General features: G+C 43.7%; 1 pseudogene; it reads right to left on the bottom strand.

Annotated features, from left to right (window-relative positions):
• Positions 1 to 11,419: 11,419 nt before the first annotated feature.
• Positions 11,420 to 15,317, bottom strand: part of LOC115639629 — a 34,030-nt pseudogene continuing 30,132 nt past the window's right edge.

Genomic DNA, 15,317 nt, shown 5'->3' with positions numbered 1-15,317 from the left:
AACAAAACTGTTCTGTTTGTGTGGCTATTAATTTTAATAATTTAAATTGTAGCTGTATGACAAGTGCTTTCTCCTACCATTACACTGCTCTACAGCCAAAATGCTTCTGAAATAAATGTAGTCCAACTTTACTAATTCTGGGTCACTGAGAACGAAAGTGATGCTTAAAATTGTTGATTGGCTCTAGTTTTCAAGATATGCTATTGGGTCAGTATATACGACCCTTGACTTGGGAATGGCGGAGGATAAGTGAGTTATAAAGGGAAGGGATCTCAATTTAAACCAGAAATAACTAAAATACATCTTTGACTGGATCTATGAATAAATCTATGACTGGATTTGGACAGTACTTGCTTTTTAGGCAAAACAATGAATGATGCAATCTGAAGGTGGCATTGCATCATACATGATATGAATTGCATCATGTTATTCCTAGAAGTCATGGATGATGCAATCATAACGAAGCTTACATCACTCTGCTGAACAAATTGCCCTATATCAGCTCTAGAAATCATACAGTGTCGTGCTCTCTTATTTGTCAGTGTTTGATTTTGCAAAGGGACACATTTCTGTTTAGCCAAAGTGAGCAGTGATGCCTCGTACTTGTGTGAACAGTGCAGATAACTTCTGCTATGTTTGTGGTGAAGTGACTTTTGCATCACAAAAGTGCAGTATAACCACTATGGTTAAGAAAGCCTATCACCTTTATTTTGGCTGCAAAATTGGAGATCAGGACAAGAGGTGGGCCCCACACATATGCTGCAACCCTTGTGCAACAAATCTTCGCCAGTGGTTGAACAGGAAAAGGAAATCTATGCCTTTTGCAGTGCCAATGATTTGGAGAGAGCCAACAGATCATACCAGCAATTGTTACTTCTGCATGGTGCCTCCAGTTGGGAAAGGTGTGTCAAAGAAGAAAAAGTGGACTGTGCATTATCCAAACATTCCATCAGCTATATGCCCAGTACCCCATGGAGAAGGACTCCCGGTTCCTGATGCACCAGAATCATCCTCACTTGAGTCAGACGAGGAAGAGGAAGAGGATGAAACTTCTGGTCCTGAACCATCAATGTCACAGGACCCACATTTTCTCCCATCCTCCTCCTCTGAACCACACCTCCTAACACAAGGTGAACTGAATGACCTTGTCAGGGATTTGGAACTACCCAAGAGTAAGGTAGAGCTCTTGGGCTCCAGACTACAACAGTGGAATCTCCTGGCAGGATATCAGGGCAAATGGAGCCCATCACTGCTTGCAGACTATTGCTGGACAGTGACAAGAGATGCTCCATTTAATGAATACAAGAGACAAAAAGCTAATGCGGTTTTAGGATGCATCAGGTGAGGTATTTCCAGCAAAGATAAGGAGGTGTTAGTATCGTTATACATGGCACTGGTGAGACCTCATCTGGAATACTGTGTGCAGTTCTGGTCTCCCATGTTTAAGAAGGATGAATTCAAACTGGAACAGGTTCAGAGACGGGCTACTAGGATGATCCAAGGAATGGAAAACCTGCCTTATGAAAGGAGACTCAAAGAGCTTGGCTTGTTTAGTCTAGCCAAAAGAAGGCTGAGGGGGGATATGCTTGCTCTTTATAAATATATCAGAGGGATTAATATTAGGGAGGGAGAGGAATTCTTTAAGCTTAGTACCAATGTAGACACAAGAACAAATGGGTATAAACTGGACACTAGGAAGTTTAGACTTGAAATTAGACGAAGGTTTCTAACCATTAGAGGAGTGAAGTTCTGGAACAGCCTTCCAAGAGGAGTAGTGGGGGCAAAAGACATATCTGGCTTTAAGACTAAGCTTGGTAAGTTTATGGAAGGGATGGTATGATAGGATAGCTTAATTTTGGCTATTGATCTTTGATTATCAGCAGATAAGTATGCCCAGTGGTCTGTGATGGGATGTTGGATGGGATGGGATCTGAGTTACTGCAGAGAATTCTTTCCTGAGTGCTGGCTGGTGAGTCTTGCCCACATGCCCAGGGTTTAGCTGATCACCATATTTGGGGTCGGGAAGGAATTTTCCTCTGGGGCAGATTGGCAGAAGCCCTGGAGGTTTTTTGCCTTCCTCTGCAGCGTGGGGCATGGGTCACTTGCTGGTGGATTCTCTGCAGCTTGAGGCCTTCAAACCACAATTTGAAGACTTCAATAACTCGGATATAGGTTAGGCATTTGTTATAGAAGTGGATGGGTAGGATTCTGTGGCCTGCTTTGTGCAGGAGGTCAGACTAGATGATCATATTGGTCCCTTCTGACCCTAAAGTCTATGAATCTATGAGACAAGCCAAGAAGCACCGAGTAAACACTGAATAGGACTAAACTATGTACATAATAGTTTTTGCCTTTTGTTTCATAATTTTATTTATATAACCCTTTTGCTGATTTTTAAAGTGTTACATAAACAGGACAGATGAAATATTATCATGTAAAGCAACCATAAACACATGAAAAGATCTAGGTTTACAATTTATGATTAAAACTCTACTATCTACACAATATACATAGACATAAAATGTAAAAACTTAAATATCTTAGAAACAGAAGCCAATCAGTTGTTTTAATTGTCATATTTGAATTCAGCACATCAAAATACATAATAAATATCACATTTTATCTCTGAAGCAGACGACTTCTCAAAAATTGTAGACCAGTGTTATTGGACAGATATTATGAATATAAAAAAGCATTTTCTTTTTGGCTATAAAGTCAAACATAACTAAGTCCTGGTCTACACTACAAGTTTAGGTCAAATTTAGCAGCGTTAGATCAATTTAACCCTGCACTTGTCCACACGACAAAGCCATTTTTGTCGACTTAAAGGGCTCTTAACATCCCTGAGGGAGTCAAAGTTTGCTTTTCTGAAGTCCAGGCTCTGTATTCTGCTGCTCTCCTTTCTTCCTTGTGTCAGGATCCTGAACTCAACCATCTCATGGTCACTGCCTCCCAGGTTCCCATCTACTTTTGCTTCCCCTACTAACTCTTCTCTGTTTGTGAGCAGCAGGTCAAGAAGAGCTCTGCCCCTAGTTGGTTCCTCCAGCACTTGCACCAGGAAATTGTCCCCTACACTTTCCAAAAACTTCCTGGATTGTCTGTGCACCACTGTATTGCTCTCCCAGCAGATATCAGGGTAATTAAAGTTTCCCATGAGAACCAGGGTCTGCAATCTAGTTATTTCTGCTAGTTGTCGGAAGAAAGCCTCGTCCACCTGATCCCCCTGGTCTGGTGGTCTATAGCAGACTCCCACCATGACATCATGATACTTGCCTCCTTGCCTCCTTCATAAATGCTTTGAGATCTATGGAATAAATATGCTAGATATGGAAGAAATATCCTAGGTGTTCTTCTTCTTATCATCCAGCCCTACCCACCTAGGTGTGCCTCTAAACAGCTCCTTCATTACATCTCACCCAAAACCTCTCCTATCAGGAGCTCATGCTGACCTGGGTCCCCTCCAGGTTCCCACCTAAAACAGTCCCTTGGGTGTCGTGCCTAAACCTCTCCAGCTCAGATCCTCACCTTAAACCACCTGCCTCAACGTGTTGCTCTAAACTTCTTCCCCTCTATCACTCACCCAAAGCCAATCTCATTTGGGTGCTCATCCTAAACCATTCTCCATGGTCATCACCCTAAATAGCTCTTCCCAGGGTGTCATCCTAAACCGCTCACCCAAAAGTACTGCCCATGGAGGTGCTGAAGGTTATTGTTTTAAAAATCTCTTAGACCATTTTGTTTGGGCTTTCATCACAGGGCCTTCATATGGTACTAATTAGTTAAAATCCAAAGCATGGATATTGGAGGTCTCTCTGATGAGTGTACGCTCAACAGCGAACCTTCAGTTCTTTACATTAAAGAACAGAAGGAAAAATACAATCTTTAAAATGAAATCTCACCACTTCCTTAATCCAGTAACCCTGGCATTGAGGAGAGCTCTTTCCACTCAGCTTGTCCCAGCATCAGTCGCACTTGTGGATTCTGCAACTTATCTGTGGGTTCAGTCAATTTTGCTTCATCCTGTGACCCTACCAGAGGGAGAGTTTTTCCTACACTGAGGGTCAGCAAAGCTCTGAGGTCCCCATGTGTCCACAGGTTATATTCCCCATTTCAGGGTCCACTGGAGGTGGCAATCTCTTATTTCCATTGGTACTTGGACATCAGCTCTTGGTTTTCCTGCTGCTTCCATTGGTATCCAGTAGATGGTCTCAGTGAATGGCAAATTTATTTGATGCTTCTGTTAGTCAGAAGGTTTAATTCATTCCATGGATTGTATTTCAGTATTAGCCTGAACTATGAACTGAGCTGTCACTTCTAAGTGCAGCAACTATTTAGAAAGGAAACAAATAACCTCTTATGGTCCTCTAAATCAGTGGACACGTGCCAGACATTCTTTGACTGTATCAAATACCTTTCACTTCCCATCTTCCAGGGCTTATCATAGGACATGAGACATTACAGTGGGGGAACAAGACAGATTATTCACACAGAGAGCTGTACATCTGATAAATCAGGCAAACAAAAGTACAGTTGGGGGTGAAGGCCAGATGGTTTGGATTTTGGGAGGTATCAGGCAGTTTGCTCCATTTGACCTTCAGTTGGTTTAGTCCTACAGTTTCCATCCTCCTCCCTGGCCCTTGGTTCACACATAGGAGACATAGGGCACTCTGCATGGGAAAAGGGGCAGTTATGCCTGTTGGTCACCCAGCAGGGGTTCTTCTTAGCTAGACTGAGAAAAACAGGAATCTTAGCCACAAGTGAATGATGGGAGTCTTTGGTTTCCTCCTGACTCTTGTCCTGGGACTTCCCCAGTCAGATGCTCTGTCCCTCCCAGGCTTAGAGGTGGTTCTCGGCTGCTCTACTACACGAGGATCTGCTACCTGTAGCCTTCTTGTCTGGAGCTACAGACACATACACACACACTCTGTCCTCTCCCTCTATCCATCCTCCTCCCCTGGAATAACCAGCACTTCCTCTGCCTCAGGATGAGATTTTAAAGGAGCCATGCTCTCTAAACCCCAAGGGAATACAGAAGGATCCAAGTTTCATCAAGCTTGCACCTTTTCTCAGCATAATAGATCCTTGGGTAGAGCCAAACCCTACTCCTTTTATTAATTCCATTGTTCTAGCATCGTGTCGGTATTGAATCCACGCACTTCCTCACCTGGAATTCCCTTAAGTCCTCCCTGTAGCTCCTGTAGCAGGAAACTGCCATACCATGAACAGGTTGATACATTAGGATGGTTCATGACTTTTCCTATTTCTTTTATTGCTCTTTTCACTTCCTTAAACAGGTGTCCTGTTATCCTAGCATCCTGAACATCCTTTTAATCCTCCCCTGCATCCTCATTCTGTTGATTAGTTAACTTTATTAATAGGTTTTGTAAGTGAACTCTCGTTTTCTGATTTATCTGCCACAATATTGTGAAAACCATGATTCCATGCTGATGCTTCAACTCTCCATCTCCTAGTACTGGTCCTGTGTCTCTTTTATCTCCCTTACTCTGACTCTTCCTCTTCTCGGGCCACCAAATTTCCTCCAATTCCACCCCCTCCATTGATTGTCTGAAATTTTGCACCATTTTTGCAATCATTTGCATATAGAAGCATACATATTTTGCATGCCATAGCTGCTCTGCTAATGAAAAATTGGCTAAATTCAATATTATGGGTATCATTTGGTACTGTATGTTATTATATATAATCTGATGTTTATAATTTATTTTTAGTCCATTGTCAGGTCCTGCTTCTGTTTCTGGGCCTGGCTCATCATCTTGCTTCAATTCTGGAGTAGGAGGCCTTGTTTCTCCTGTGTATTCAGGAGGGATAGTGCGTGGTGCTCTGCCAGTCCTTAATCACATTCAGAGAAAAGATCAAGGTCTCAGGCACTTTCTTGGCATGGTAGGCTGGATCACGGACAGCAATTCGATGATCTGCTAAAGTAAGTCATATTTCCTATGTGTGTTAACTGCGCATTATGCATGGTTAGGTTAACCATTACCATCCTATTTAAACACAGCACTCCTTCTAGGTCCCCCAGACCAAGACTCTGCAGGTTCCTTATGCTGCAGGTTCCCCCACCTTGGCTGCAGTCCAGTCTGCACCAGAACGCCATAGACTTTCCTGCATGAGTACCCAGAAACCATAAGGCCAGGGTGGCATTCTCCCCCCCCGCCCCCCGAGCACTGTCGCCACCTTGTTTCTCTGCTGTGTCCCCAACTCCATGAATCCTGATATAATTCATTTTATGCCTCTCGTGGTGACCAACACCTGAAAGAGAAAATAAATATTCTCACTTCCCTATTGTTCCACCAGTAGATTCACTTCTGTGCTTCCCTCTGCATGCTTTCAGCTGCAAAGGGTGCAACCATTGATTCACCACCCCTTCTTCATTCTTTACCTGAATCAGATATACTGATGGACTAGCTTATCCTTACATGGTAGGGAGCCTCCCAGCTGGCTGTTGAAAAAGGCTTTTTATCTGAGGCCTGGTCTACACTAGCAAATTAGGCTGGTATAACTACATCGCTCACAGGGGTGGAAAATAGAAAGTGGAAAGTGCTAGGTCAATAGAAGGAGTCTCCCATTAACCCTCCTAGCTACGGTTTTTCAGAGACATGGATTGCCTACACCAGTGGAAGAACCCCTCCTGTTGGTGTACGTAATGTATTCACTACTGCAGCATTTTACATGTAGACCAGCCCTGAGACATACTGCACAAGTCCCTTGGCTATCAAAATACCCTTTTCATTTTTCAGTGGGTCTCCCCTAAATTAAACAACACACGTTTCTAAACTGGCATTTCATTTTTGTATTTCAGCTTTGAATACATTTCTCACTGGTGAGAGAACCTTTATTTGTATTTATTTATTTTCTTGGCCAGGGCTCTGTGAACTGCTGCATTTTAGCAAAGTTCTGTTTTACAGCTGCTTTGATTTCTTTATTCTTTTCTGAGCTCTGCAGTGTTCTTAGACTCTGTGCAAATCTCCTTTTAACTTCACATTCACTCCAAGACGATGGCGGCTGAAAGATTTCCCAAGAACCACATGGCTCGTTGTTCACAAGGGAGCGTGTGTCTGTGGAGGAGCAGAGAAACTGCTGCCTGGCACAGCAGGGGTTAAAGAAAACCTGTGGGTTCAGCTAGCCTTGCCCCATTATACCTGCAGCCAATGCCAGGCCTGGAGAGGGAGAAAAGAAGGGTGCCTGGCTCAGTTAGGGGCTGACTGGTGAAAAGGCAGGAGCATCTGGTTTGCCTGCCTGAAGGCGCGGACCAGACTGGCAACCTGCCAGCCAATGAAGCCACTGGAGGCAAGTAACCGTTCCCCTGCCAACGAGAGCCTGCAGGTACACCCCAACTGTGAGGTAAGGGGACCAGTGAGGCCACACCCCAAACTAAAAGGACTTTCATAGGAAGCAGCCTGGGAAAACAGGTCCAGAACACACACCCTGGCCAGGAGAAAGATCCATCTCCCCTGTTTAGGGGGTTGAGTGACACAGGACTCCTAGGCCAGGACCTGGTGTAGGGGCAGGGGCAGGTCCCCCTCTTGCCCCCCAATCAATGATCCAGCCACTAGGCCACCCAGCCACTGAAGGCCTTATCACAATGTCCTTGTGGGGAAGCGGCAGTGGCTGTGCAGGGATCTGGTGCAGATGGGCCCCAATGAGAGACACTAATTGAGCCTCTTGGAAATCCACAAGCTCCTATTTGCTTAAATAGAGACTGGACCTCAGGCACTAGGGCTGAAAAGACCTGACCCTCAATAGGACTTCCCCAGGGACCCAAACAAGCAATGTTCTTGCTCCCTTTGAATTCTAACTGTAAGCCTCTGTCCCTAGGGGATTTGCAATCTTTCCCTTTCCTGCGAGCCCTAGTAAAATGCCCTTTCCCTCAGCCATGTGTCTGAGTGGTAACTGGGCCCCACTAGGGGTAGCACCTGCAGTGCTTGCTGCTGAATTGTGGTGCATCTCTTTAATCTCACACGTATTCACCTGTGGCTGGGAAAAAACAATTGACATCTGGAGGCATAAGGAGGCTGCAGGGCCATCATATGCCACCTGCTGATATTGAATTGGGAAGCAGCCCTTAAAACATTATAGCTCTGGGAGTTCCTGCTGAACTTTGTACTAGAACCACAAAATCCAGCAATGGGACTCTCTGCAGACGGTAAATGTGCTAGAGAAAGAACATAGTAAAAATGTTCTGAGTGAAAAGAGAGATTTCCTGTTGCAGTGAGGTTGCAAACTTATTTACAGCATTTGGTGTGGCAAACATTACAAATGACATTAGAATTTATGGATAGATAACACAATAGGCAAGGCTTAAAACATACAAATTGCCTGCAAGGCACAGCATGTTCTATACCAGATCATTAACCATGTGAGTGAAATAGATCCAGGAATCTCGTCATTTTAAATCTCAGAGGGTATGTCTATACTACCTGCCAGATCAGCGGGCAGTGATCGAGCCAGTGGGGGTCGATTTATCACGTCTAGCCTAGACCCAATAAATCGACCCCCCGAGCACTCTCCCGTCAACTCCTGTATTCCACCAGCGCAAGAGACGCAGACAGAGTCGACGGGGGAGCAGCAGCAGTCAACTCACCGCAGTGAAGACACCATGGTGAGTAGATCTAAGTACATCGACTTCAGCTACATTATTCACATCACTTTGATCGATTCCCCCCGCCCTCCAGTGTAGACCAGGCCTGAGAGATAACAAAGAAAGAGAGGAATGTGATGCCAGACAGCTGGTGGCCCAAATCCCTCCTGCACCAAGTCCAAGTAGCTGGAGCTGGTGCAGGGGATTCCATGAGCACTGAGGCTTGGGGTACCCCAAGCTGCAATGCTATTAGGAATTACTTTCATTATTAAACAATTTATAAGCCACCAATTTGAATCTAAATTATACAAACACAGACCAGGCATAGAATATAAACCACTTAACATCTAAATTAGACACTTGTATGAACTGAACAGGAAATAAGCATGTCATATCTCAAACCCTTTAAAGAAAACTGTTGGCAAATGTTGTTTCTTTAATGATTTACACTGCACTTGCCAATTCTGCTAACCGGGATCAACCCCAAACCCACCTGCCACGCATCTGTAGACATCCCCAAACACAACTTCCTAAATAATTTCCCCAGTGTCACCCTTCTTCACAGACAGAGTGACAGAAACACATGCAAACTGCTGGCCGCTCATCGTTAGGAAACAGCATCTCAGTACAGTGTCCTAGCCAGAGCTGTGTAGGAGCTGCGATATCCTCTCTGCAAAGCAGAGCCATCCCCTATGCAACCTTCTAAAGGACAGAATGGCACTCAGTGTGCCTGGGATGGACCACACTGAGAATGCTAGAGTCAGGGCAGACTGCAAAAAATAGGGCAGACAATCCCCAGAACTGATGGTTTATTCTATAATTAGATTCACCAAGCCAGTAGCAAAAGAGCCTATGCAGTACCACACTGGTTAACCAGAAGCCAAACACAGTCCCCTTCAGGCACTCCAGCCCTTGGCTCCCATCCAGATGCAGAGGTCTAATATAGTGAGGGGTGACTGAAAACCCAATTCACCGTAAGTGAGATTCTTACTAATCCCAAAGGATCAGACACTTTCCCTCAGATCAATATGTATCTCAGATCTGACCCAAATATCACACTGTCAGCCAATCCTACATGCATCCGACGAAGTGGGTATTCACCCACGAAAGCTCATGCTCCAATACGTCTGTTAGTCTATTAGATGCCACAGGACTCTTTGCTGCTTTTACAGATCCAGACTAACACGGCTACCCCGATACTTGACAGCCAATCCTTAGTAAACAAACTAAAAATTTATTAAGAAAAGATCAGAGTTAAAATAGTTCGTAGATCATATACATATAAGTGACTCCAAAGTCCTTAGATCAGGTTTGTAGCAGTGATGTTACAGACAGTTGGCTTGCAAAAGTCTCTCCGGTAACTTCCAAAAGATTGGACAGTGCTCAGTCCATAGTTCAAAATACTCCTTTTAGTTGTAAATCCACAGTCCAGAGAATTGGAGCAAGAAAGAGGCAAAATGGAGATGTCTCAGGTGCCTTTTATATCTTCTGCCAGGTGCTTGGAAAGTTACTGTCCCAGACAAAGCCCACAGCCCGTGTGTGGAAAGTTACTGGTCCAAGATGGAGTCCAGGGTCACAGGAGCATATCACATACCTATACATGTTTTGCTGAATCACAGGGGGCAGTCACTGGCTTCTTGCTGTCTGAGGCATCCACAGGAAAAACTATCTGGGTGGGATGAGTTTCTCCTATGGCCTGTCTTGAGATGATGTAAATCTATCTGGAGGGTGTCACCCAGAAATACAACCCATGTTTAAGATACAAGTACATAGTCAATATTCATAACTTCAGATACAAATATTATACAAGCATATAAACAGGATGTAATTCATAACTTTTCTATTGATACTCTACATGATATACTTTGTACAAGATTTATGGAAATGTGTAACACTGGTAACAACGGTGATATAAATGGCCACCTTTCTTTATACACAACATTACACTCAGTTTATGGCAATTCTTTTTGCTATAGTTGCCATTCACAGAACAATAAAAATCTGAAGTTTCTATCACAAGAGTGGGTTTGGAATGAATTCACAAGGAAATAAACTATGTTGGGAATGACAGCATATTTAGACCTGATTGAAGCCTGCTGTAAATTTTAGAGTCTTTTCTGATAATATTTAACAATGTAAACATCAGTGGAACGGTGCATGTGTAAGAAATTGCAGCATAATCATGTTTAGTTTGTATACATGTAAAAAACTGAAGAGTGCTCATATTTGTGAGAAAAAGAAAAGATAAAGTAACTAAAAAGCTTATCTTGAACTAACACTACCCTGTACTGACAGAGGAGAGTTCACATGGAAATGAGACACTAATATGTATGCATAAGAAAAACTAACCGAACATCATAAATAAGTCTGTGTAACCAAAGGAGGTTGAAGGTGTTTTGTCCAGCGCTGAAGATGACTGCAATGAGATCATCCAGATTAGCTTTCCATTTGTAAATAATTGATCACTGCTTGCTGAGTGTTTTCCCATGATAAAGATCGATTAGACCCATCTGCTGAGTAAGCGAATCTCAGTCCAACAAATGACAGCTCAGCTAATGGCAGTAAGAAATGAATTAGAAGAGCAGCCCATTGCACCAGTGCTGGGGATGAACATTTTGGCAGGGTTTCCAGGAAGCTATTTCCAGGCATTTTACATGTATCACAATGTGTAGCTGATCCCCCAATTTTGTTACTCCCACACTGAATCATCTCAGTGGTTGTTAAAGCAGGCAGTGCATTCAGTCAGGTGCAATTCCCAGAGTCAAGTGCTGATTTCACAGGATGGAAGAGCACAGCAGCACTGGCAGATTAAAGAGTTCTTTAAATATGAATCTTCAGGCCTTCTCTCTGCAGGCCCCTCAGATGCCCTTCCATGTCTGGAAAGAAGTCATTGAAACTCAATCTAGGAACAAAACGGAAAACACGCAGGGTTATTGTCTGGGAAACCACAACCCAAATGGGTACAACCCCGGTACTGTTACAAAGCAAATTTTGGCCAGTAGTCCTATAGGAATTGGGCGTGGTTACCAGAAACCTGGAATATCTGTCTTCCAGGATCAGTCTGTTTACAGGACTCTATGTCACACCTTACAGCTATCCTGTAAAAACAGCTCCATGACAGACACTAGGGTTTTACTGCAGGATTCATTCAATATTATTTTTATTTGTTAAGCACTGACACGGTGCTTGGAGCTGTACAAGAGATTAAAGAGACCAAGTCCCTATCCCAATGAGCTTTGCAATTTAAAAAAACAGCCAGCAATCAGACATAAAGAACTTGTAATATTTGTAATAAAAGGAGGCAGTGCTGGCTTGATATTGAAGTGGATTTATCCGTAGGCTTTGCGGAAGCAGTGGGATTAAAATGAAAAGAAAGATGAGTGTCTGGCACACTCCAAGAGATCATAGCGGATGGCATGGAAGCAGGCACAAACACAACAGTGGAAGAAAGTAACTGAAGAACAGTGGGGCTGAAACTGCTGGTGAAGTGAAAGGGGTGAGGTGGGATCTGATAAGGTACAAGATCAGGGATGTCGGCCAGAGTAGAGCCTTGAAGGTGAGGATCACAATCTGAAAGTGACTTGATACTGTAGGTCAGAGGAGTCAGTGGAGAGATCTGAATACAGGAGTGGTAGAATCCAACTGGTAAGCAAGGAAGGTGACTTTGGCTGCTGCATTGTGGGTGAATTGGAGGGAAGCAAGGTGGGGAAGATGCTAAAAAGAAACCACACCAGTTAGCATGGTATAAAAATCAGATACATTTGCTGGGGGGAAAAGGAGCCCTGAAAGGAAGAGACTAGAGTAGTCAAGCAGTCAGATCTTGTCCCTCTGATCAATCTTTGTGGATGCAGAAGAGGTCTCTTCAATGGGGTGCCAATGCGGCCCTGTTATATAGTTGAACACCAAGCCAAATTCTTCACTATGTTTGGCCATTGACGTCACTGGTCTCCCGCACTGAGCCACCAAGACAGCCTAAAAACTTTCTAAATCCCAACCACCAGACTCCTATTACCACTGCTCATCTCTTCCCTATATCCCCAGAGTTCCTATATTGACAATCAAATGAGTATGCACACAGGAATCCAATAGCACATCAGATGGGTTGGGCCAACCCTGAACATCTCCTTCCCAGACCGTTCTCTGATCAGGAAAGAATTCCACTGACAATCATTACTCTTTTTCATAAATCTACTGGGGAAGAGTATGGAGGGAACAGGAGTTATGACAGTACAAGGTACTGGATTGCCAGCCCTGAAGACTTAACCCTTTGATTAACCTCAGAACAGACACACCATAGGGAGCCCTCGCACACTCAGGCCCTGCCAGCATGCCCTATCCTTTGTCTGCAGAGATCCCGCCACCTCCAACAGTGAGTGGGGAGTCCCGGATCTATGGCCCATTTAGTCACTGGCTTTTCTGATGAGTTTACCAGCAAAGGGGAAGAATTGATGCCAGTTTGGGTGTTAATTTTTATGGTGTGATAGCTGTGCACCAGGGACTGAATCAAACCTGCCAAGTTATCTCACTCAGATCACCCACCGGCCTGGGATCAAGAGGTGATAGGCTTCATAACCTGGTTCTCATCTCAGGCATCCCCTCTTGCATAACCAGATAATTTAATCAACAGATCTGCATATACATGGGAGACATTAAAAAAAGAGCAAAAGCCACTATGAGTCTGAACTGTGGAAGGAGCCAGAAGGTGCCCTTTTACCTGATGTCGGTGAGACTGGGGCTGGTCAGGATAAGGTGATGCATGTCTTCTGCGCACCGATCAGTGTAAACATTCGCACTCAGGTTCAGATGCCGGAGGATGGAGTTTCTGGAGAGAGCAGAGCAGAGTCTCTCACAGGAGTCATCTGATAAACCATTTTCCTGGAGGCTACATCAGAGCATTGGACAAATCCATTAGAGAAAAGCCTCTGGGCTACATTGACAGTTCATATCTAATCGCCTATGCTCATCTGAGCATCTCCCCACCATCTTCCCTGAATTGTTATTGTTGTTGTTCGTATTATGATAACGCCTAGGAATGTTGATCAGGGATCAGGGTTTCATTGTGCTCGGCATACAGCCAGGGCTGGTCAAAACAGTTCTTCAGTAAAATTTTGAGTTTTATTTTTAAAAAATGGGAAAAAATTGCAAAAAAAGTGTACACTTTCCACAGAAATTAGTGGGAGGGATGGGGGGGAGGGGGACATTTTAACCAAAAAGCTGACGCTCTAGAAGACATTAGTGCCCTAAGGCAGAAGTGTCGCTGTCAGGTTAATACTTACACTAATTTCTGAATCTTGCATTGTGGGGCCTCAAGCACCTGTAACAAGGCATAGAGGCCATGGTTCCGCACTTTGTTTTTGGTCAGATCAAGACTGACGAGGGTCTGGTTCTCCTTGAGGGTGGAGGCCAGGTCGGTACAACATGCTTCTGTGAACATGTTCTTCTCTAGTCTAGAGAGCAGAAAGGAAAAGAGAGAAAAATGTTAAAGGGAGAGGGAGGAAAAGATAAAGAGGAGACGAGGAAAAAGACAATGACAAGGCAGTAAAAGGAATGAAAATAAAACAGTAGAAGAAACAGGAGGATAAAGCAAAAAGAAAAAGTACTCAGAATAATAGACAGTGGGGCAGGAGGGTGGGTGAAAGGAGTCATGGACAATGAGTGAATGAAAGAATAGGAAAGAGGCCCCAGGAATCACCCAGATGTGAAGGAGCAGGCAAATCAGAATGAACAGAAAACAAATGAGGATGGAATGCAAGAGCCACAATGCGGAAAAAGGATGGAAGACGTAGGAGCAGAATGAGGCAGAAACAGGAAAAGGTTATGTTAGCTTTTCACTTACTACATGTTTGACGCTCCAGCACTATACACAGTGTTTTTGAGAGCCAAGCTGGTTGCATGTTGGGATGTGATCATGTCTTTGGGACTCTAGCAGAGGGACCAATACAGTGCAATAACAGGCAGCCCCAAGAAGCCTAATGTTGAATTATGATCCAGTGTTAGACATGAGGCATCTGGTCCATGCCCAGGATGCTTGAGTACAATTGTTCCCCAAACGCCTTGGCCATACTGATTGCAAAGTCTTTCCTCCCTGCTAGGTTTCTCCTTCCAATCAGGTATATCTATTTTGAATGATTTATCTTTGGATGTGTCAGCTTTATTTGTACAAGTTGAACCTGAACTTCCTGTGTCCTGCCCACGGTTTTAATCTCTCTAGGTCCCTTTAGGCTTGACTACAAACAGATCTGCACTGAAATAACTAAACTGATTTTAATTCACATCTTTTGTTAATTTGGTACAAGTCTGTTTGAACACTGATATTTCCAAATAAAAGTATCCTATTTTGATTTAATTTAGATTGTTTTTAAAAGCGTTTGGCTAAACTGAAATAGGATATTTGTATTCTGAGATAAGAGTATCCACACATAGATGTGCTTTGAAATAATTTAATGTGAATTCATAGATTCATATAATTTAGAGCCTGAAGGGACAGCCTTACCCCTTCTGCTTAACAATCTGTCCCAACCTGTATTTAGCTCAGACACTCTGCTTCCTTCCCCAGACCTGAAGAAGAGCTCTGTGGAGCTCTAAAGCTTGTGCCTTCCACCAACAGAAGTTGATCTAATCAAAGATACTACCTCACCTACCATGTTTTCTGTGTAGTTACTTATAGACGGTGATCAGTAATCCCTTCACCTTCTCTTCGTTAAACTAGCAGATGGAG

This window comes from Gopherus evgoodei, chromosome 24, assembly GCF_007399415.2.
Source record: "Gopherus evgoodei ecotype Sinaloan lineage chromosome 24, rGopEvg1_v1.p, whole genome shotgun sequence".
NCBI lineage: Eukaryota > Metazoa > Chordata > Testudines > Testudinidae > Gopherus > Gopherus evgoodei.
This window is presented reverse-complemented; position numbering and strand designations above follow the sequence as displayed.